A 6,565-nucleotide genomic window follows, 5' to 3' on the forward strand; every position below is an offset into this window, starting at 1 on the left:
AAACTATGTGGTGGAGCTGTCGAACCGGGCACACCACCACCGGGTGTACCATGTGAATATGATGAAGCCATATTATGACAGGGGGAATATGGTGTTGGCCGTGTGTGGACAGTGGGAGGGGCAGGGAGATGACCCTTTAGTAGATCTATTCCCTGGGACAAGAGTTGGCTTCCCCCTGGAAGCAATTCCCCTCTCTGATCGGCTAACCCCTGCCCAGCGAGCTGAGATCGGAGGGGTGCTGCATCTGTACCAGCAGCTGTTTTCCAACCAGCCTGGACGCACTAATCTGACTGTCCACCGGGTGCAGACAGGATCGCACCCGCCTATAAAATGCTCCCCCTTCCGAGCCACAGGGAAAACTGCTCAGGACCTGGAAAGAGAGGTCAATGACATGCTGGCTTTGGGGGTGATCCAGCCGTCTTCCAGTCCTTGGGCCTCGCCGGTGGTGCTGGTCCCCAAAAAGGACGGGTCAATCCGGTTCTGTGTGGACTATCGGAAGCTCAATGCCATCACTGTAGCCGATGCCTACCCCATGCCCAGGCCGGACGAGCTCCTAGACAAGCTGGGAGGTGCTCGGTACCTTACCACCATGGATCTTACAAAGGGCTATTGGCAAGTGCCGCTGGATGCAGATGCCAGGCTGAAATCGGCCTTTGTCACCCCTCTGGGGCTCTATGAGTTCCTGACCCTGCCCTTCGGCCTCAAGGGAGCGCCGGCCACCTTCCAGCGCCTGGTGGATCAGCTACTGAGGGGGATGGAGAGTTTTGCCGTGGCGTATATCGATGACATCTGTGTCTTTAGCCAGACCTGGGAGGACCACATATCCCAGGTTAGACAAGTGCTAAACCAACTCCAGAAGGCTGGGCTGACCGTAAAACCGGAGAAGTGCAAGGTGGGGATGGCTGAGGTATCCTACCTAGGCCACCGGGTGGGAAGCGGCTGCCTAAAGCCGGAACCAGCCAAAGTGGAGGTGATCAGAGACTGGCCCGCTCCTCAAACCAAAAAGCAGGTCCAAGCCTTTATTGGGATGGCAGGGTACTATCGGAGGTTCGTGCCCCACTTTAGCGCCATAGCCGCCCCCATCACTGAGCTGTGCAAGAAGGGGAAGCCAGACAAAGTGGTCTGGACCGAGGAGTGCCAGGAGGCTCTCCGGGCGCTGAAGGAGGCTCTGGTCAGTGGCCCAGTTCTGGCAAACCCAGACTTTGACAAGCCCTTTATGGTGTTCACCGACGCCTCAGACACAGGACTGGGGGCGGTGTTAATGCAGGAGGATGAAAAGGGGGAGAGACACCCCATCGTGTACCTGAGCAAGAAGTTGCTACCCCGGGAGCAGAACTACGCGGCCATCGAGAAGGAATGCCTGGCCATGGTGTGGGCCCTCAAGAAACTAGAGCCATATCTCTTTGGGCGTCACTTCACCGTGCACACCGACCACTCTCCCCTGACCTGGCTGCACCAGATGAAAGGAGCCAACGCCAAGCTCCTGAGATGGAGCCTGCTCCTGCAGGATTATGACATGGACGTGGTCCATATGAAGGGACGTGACAACCTGATAGCGGACGCGTTGTCCCGGAGAGGGAGCCCTGAACTTCCCCAGGTCACTGGTCAGAGTGACCCTGCTCAGTCCAGTCTCGAAGGGGGGAGAGATGTGACGGAGCAGGGAGCAGGGCAGATTTGACCTGGGAATGTTGCAGGGGGGTTGCAGTGGGGATGTGGGACTTCCCTTGAAGGAAGCTACCTGAGCTGTAACCTGAGCCAGGAACGGGGGTGGGGAGAATTAACACCTTCTGCCCGGGAGACTGAACAAAGGAGAGGAGCAGCGGGAGGAGGGGAGTTTAGTTTCGGTTGGGGCTGGGTGGTGCAACGCAGGGAACCCCAGGCTGGGGTCTAAGCTCCCTGAACCTCCCCGAGGGACCTAATTGAGGGGGGGGTCTGGTCGTACCTACACGCTCTGCTTGAGACTGTGTTCCTGTCCTTAAATAAACCTTCTGCTTTACTGGCTGGCTGAGAGTCGCAGTGAATCTCGGGAAGAGGGGTGCAGGGCCCTAACTCCCCCACAATCCGCAACACCATGGGAATCAATACTGAGGGGAAAAACAACTGAGGAGAGTTGGCAGTTTTTCAAAGGGACACTATTAAGGGCCCAAAAGCAAGCTATTCCGCTGGTTAGGAAAGATAGAAAATGTGGCAAAAGACCACCTTGGCTTAACCACGAGATCTTGCATGATCTAAAAAATAAAAAGGAGTCATATAAAAAATGGAAACTGGGACAGATTACAAAGGATGAATATAGGCAAACAACACAGGAATGCAGGGGCAAGATTAGAAAGGCAAAGGCACAAAATGAGCTCAAACTAGCTACGGGAATAAAGGGAAACAAGAAGACTTTTTATCAATACATTAGAAGCAAGAGGAAGACCAAAGACCAGGTAGGCCCACTGCTCAGTGAAGAGGGAGAAACAGTAACAGGAAACTTGGAAATGGCAGAGATGCTTAATGACTTCTTTGTTTCGGTCTTCACCGAGAAGTCTGAAGGAATGCCTACATAGTGAATGCTAATGGGAAGGGGGTAGGTTTAGCAGATAAAATAAAAAAAGAACAAGTTCAAAATCACTTAGAAAAGTTAGATGCCTGCAAGTCACCAGGGCCTGATGAAATGCATCCTAGAATACTCAAGGAGCTAATAGAGGAGGTATCTGAGCCTCTAGCTATTATCTTTGGAAAGTCATGGGAGACAGGAGAGATTCCAAAAGACTGGAAAAGGGCAAATATAGTGCCCATCTATAAAAAGGGAAATAAAAACAACCCAGGAAACTACAGACCCGTTAGTTTAACTTCTGTGCTAGGGAAGATAATGGAGCAAGTAATTAAGGAAATCATCTGCAAACACTTGGAAGGTGGTAAGGTGATAGGGAATAGCCAGCATGGATTTGTAAAGAACAAATCGTGTCAAACCAATCTGATAGCTTTCTTTGATAGGATAACGAGCCTTGTGGATAAGGATGAAGCGGTGGATGTGGTATACCTAGACTTTAGTAAGGCATTTGATACGTTCTCGCATGATATTCTTATCGATAAACTAGGCAAATACAACTTAGATGGGGCTACTATAAGGTGGGTGCAAAACTGGCTGGATAACCGTACTCAGAGAGTTGTTATTAATGGTTCCCAATCCTGCTGGAAAGGCGTAACGAGCGGGGTACTGCAGGGGTCCGTTTTGAGACCGGCTCTGTTCAATATCTTCATCAACGACTTAGATATTGGCATAGAAAGTACGCTTATTAAGTTTGCGGATGATACCAAACTGGGAGGGATTGCAACTGCTTTGGAGGACAGGGTCATAATTCAAAATGATCTGGACAAATTGGAGAAATGTCCTCTCGCTGCCAGGACACAGACACGGCCGGGCGTTTTCCCCACAACCTGGGGCCTGACCATGCCAGAGAGAGAAGAGAGATGGGGGGGGGGGGAGGGCGGAGGGATTCCAGGGGACCATGGCAGATTGCCTGTGGGGTTCCATGCGGAGCAGATAAAGTACACGACCAATGTGGTTGCAAGCTGAATCTGAATCCTGTTTATTGCAAGCTTTCTTTTATAGTTTTTCTCAACATTACATAACACAATTAGGCTATAACAACACATCTACGGATTGGACAAGAAGGAGAATCATGTGTTTATCACATGTATAGCCCCACACCGATTGGTTCAACTGTTCCTTACATAAGGCCATGATTTGTTTACCTCATCTTATATAATACTAGACCACCAGGGGGCCTTACATAAGGCCATGATCATCTTATATAATCCTAGACCACCAGGGGGTCTTACATAAGGCCATGATCATCTTATATAATCCTAGACCACCAGGGGGTCTTACATAAGGCCATGATCATTTTATATAATCCTAGACCACCAGGGGGTCTTACATAAGGCCATGATTTGTTTACCTGGCAAGTGTCCCATCGTGACCCTTACCTCCTCATGGAACTTTTCATTAGGTTGGTGTAGGGATGATACATCCCCACACCTCCCCCCTTTTTCTTAAATAAGGCCTATAGGAGGGTTCAACTAACATTAGGACAATTACTAGCCACCTGACTACTTTTTTTGAACCTATAAAACTGACGACAGGTGACATTTAACAACTGGGAAATATATAGAGAACTATTAAAAAACATAATATTACATAAATACGAAAACCATTGGGGATCCGATGGGGTGGCCATGAACAAGCAAAAAGGGCTTTTTGGCCAGTTTGGTTCGCCCAGGTGATTCAAACATTTTGTCGTGGGTTAACAAAAGGTACAGAGTTTGGACATACAAAGACCCCTGCTCCTATAATAAGGAGTCCGAACAAACAGAAGTACAGCATTATTAGGTGTCTAGGTTGTAGCAAACAACAAGTGCAGGTCCGGTGTTGCGGGGACGTTGTTTGGCTTCTGTGTGGCGGCATGGTGTTCGGGTAGCAATATCATCTGCCGGAGGGATCTTATCCGGTGGTTTTTTCCTATATGTCCTTTCAAAGTTAGATAAGCCTGGCTCCGCCATTCTTTCCAACCTATTCCGCAACTGCTCACCCTGCCCCGGGAACTCCGCCCGGAACTCTGGGGTACAAACATCACTGGTGACAGGAAAGCCGGGCTGGTTCAGGGCTCGCAATGTGTGGGACTGCGGGGGATGGCTCTCACCGGCCAAATGGGACAACTGATTCAGCATGTCCTGTAGCTGAAGGCCCTGTTTGTACATTCCCGCGTTTCTGCCCCCATTTCAACAAACGGGACAACGCGTCAGAGGGAAGCTTCTCTCCCCGCTTTTTAGCGATGCGTAATAAAAAATCATGCACCATCTCCTCCCCTGCAGACAAAGCAGAGCCCATTTTATTAAAAGCAGCCGCTCACCTGTGAGCTCACGAACGTCTCTCTCGGACGACCAGGAGCCGGTATCCTCCGGTACCTCCTGCCGCGGCTGCCACCTCCGCCTTTTCTCACCGAACGCTTCCGTCGGCTGTGAGCTCACGAACGTCTCTCTCGGACGACCAGGAGCCGGTATCCTCCGGTACCTCCTGCCGCGGCTGCCACCTCCGCCTTTTCTCACCGAACGCTTCCGTCGGCTGTGAGCTCACGAACGTCTCTCTCGGACGACCAGGAGCCGGTATCCTCCGGTACCTCCTGCTGCGGCTACCATCTCCGCCTTTCCTCACCGAACGCTTACGTTGGCTGTGAGCTCACGAACGTCTCTCTCGGACGACCAGGAGCCGGTATCCTCCGGTACCTCCTGCCGCGGCTGCCACCTCCGCCTTTTTTCACCGAACGCTTCAGTTGGCTGTGAGCTCACGAACGTCTCTCTCGGACGACCAGGAGCCGGTATCCTCCGGTACCTCCTGCCGCGGCTGCCACCTCCGCCTTTTCTCAAACCATGTTCAGTTTTTGGTCGTGCTCCAGTTGACACTGAGCTTGGCAAACCATTTAAATCTTGGTACCCTGCCCTCTTATTCCCACAGATTCCCTTTATCTCTGTGAAGAAGCCCTGTCTCCACCTTAACAGGGCATGGCTGTTTGCGCTTTTTGGAAGAAGGAGTTCTGGAAGGAGAAGAGCCAGCACTGAGAGCCTCTTCAATATCTAAATTCAATTGTTCCAGTTTCTTCATGAGAGATGACATGGATCTAAGTGGTCAGACTCTTTTTTTTGGTTGGATCTGCTCAGCTTCTGAGACAACACCTGTTGGGTCTACTGTCTGAGAACATTGATCCCTGCTCCACTGGCGGCTGTGTCTAGTATGATTTCTGCTAGCTTACTCTGGGCAAAGTCCTGGCTGCCTTGATGTCCAAGCCGAATCACGTCGGGGTCACCATTTGTGGGGTTCCAGGCGGAGCGGATAAAGCACACGACCAATGTGGTTGCAAGCTGAATCTGAATCCTGTTTATTGCAAGCTTTCTTTTATAGTTTTTCTCAACATTACATAACACAATTAGGCTATAACAACACATCTACGGATTGGACAAGAAGGAGAATCATGTGTTTATCACATGTATAGCCCCACACCGATTGGTTCAACTGTTCCTTACATAAGGCCATGATTTGTTTACCTCATCTTATATAATACTAGACCACCAGGGGGCCTTACATAAGGCCATGATCATCTTATATAATCCTAGACCACCAGGGGGTCTTACATAAGGCCATGATTTGTTTACCTGGCAAGTGTCCCATCGTGACCCTTACCTCCTCATGGAACTTTTCATTAGGTTGGTGTAGGGATGATACATCCCCACAATTGCCCCCCCCAGGCAGCTGTGCCCCCCCTCCCCAGCCTGCACCCCCTTGCGCCCCCCAGGGGATTACCAGGGTCCTGCCGCAGCTGCCTGGCTCTGACTGAGGCCAGGCTGAGGGTGGATCCCTCTGGGGCAGCTCCTCCCCGGGGGGAAACCGGCATCGCCGTCTGGGGGCATTGCTGATTTACACCGCTGAGTAGCTGGGCCCGATTCACCCTCCCGTGGTCATTTCCACGCGTCCCTGTCACCGGGCGGGACGGGGTCTCCCGGATCCCTGCGCCAGGCCCCCGAC

Source organism: Malaclemys terrapin, chromosome 13, assembly GCF_027887155.1.
Source record: "Malaclemys terrapin pileata isolate rMalTer1 chromosome 13, rMalTer1.hap1, whole genome shotgun sequence".
Taxonomy (NCBI): Eukaryota; Metazoa; Chordata; order Testudines; family Emydidae; genus Malaclemys; species Malaclemys terrapin.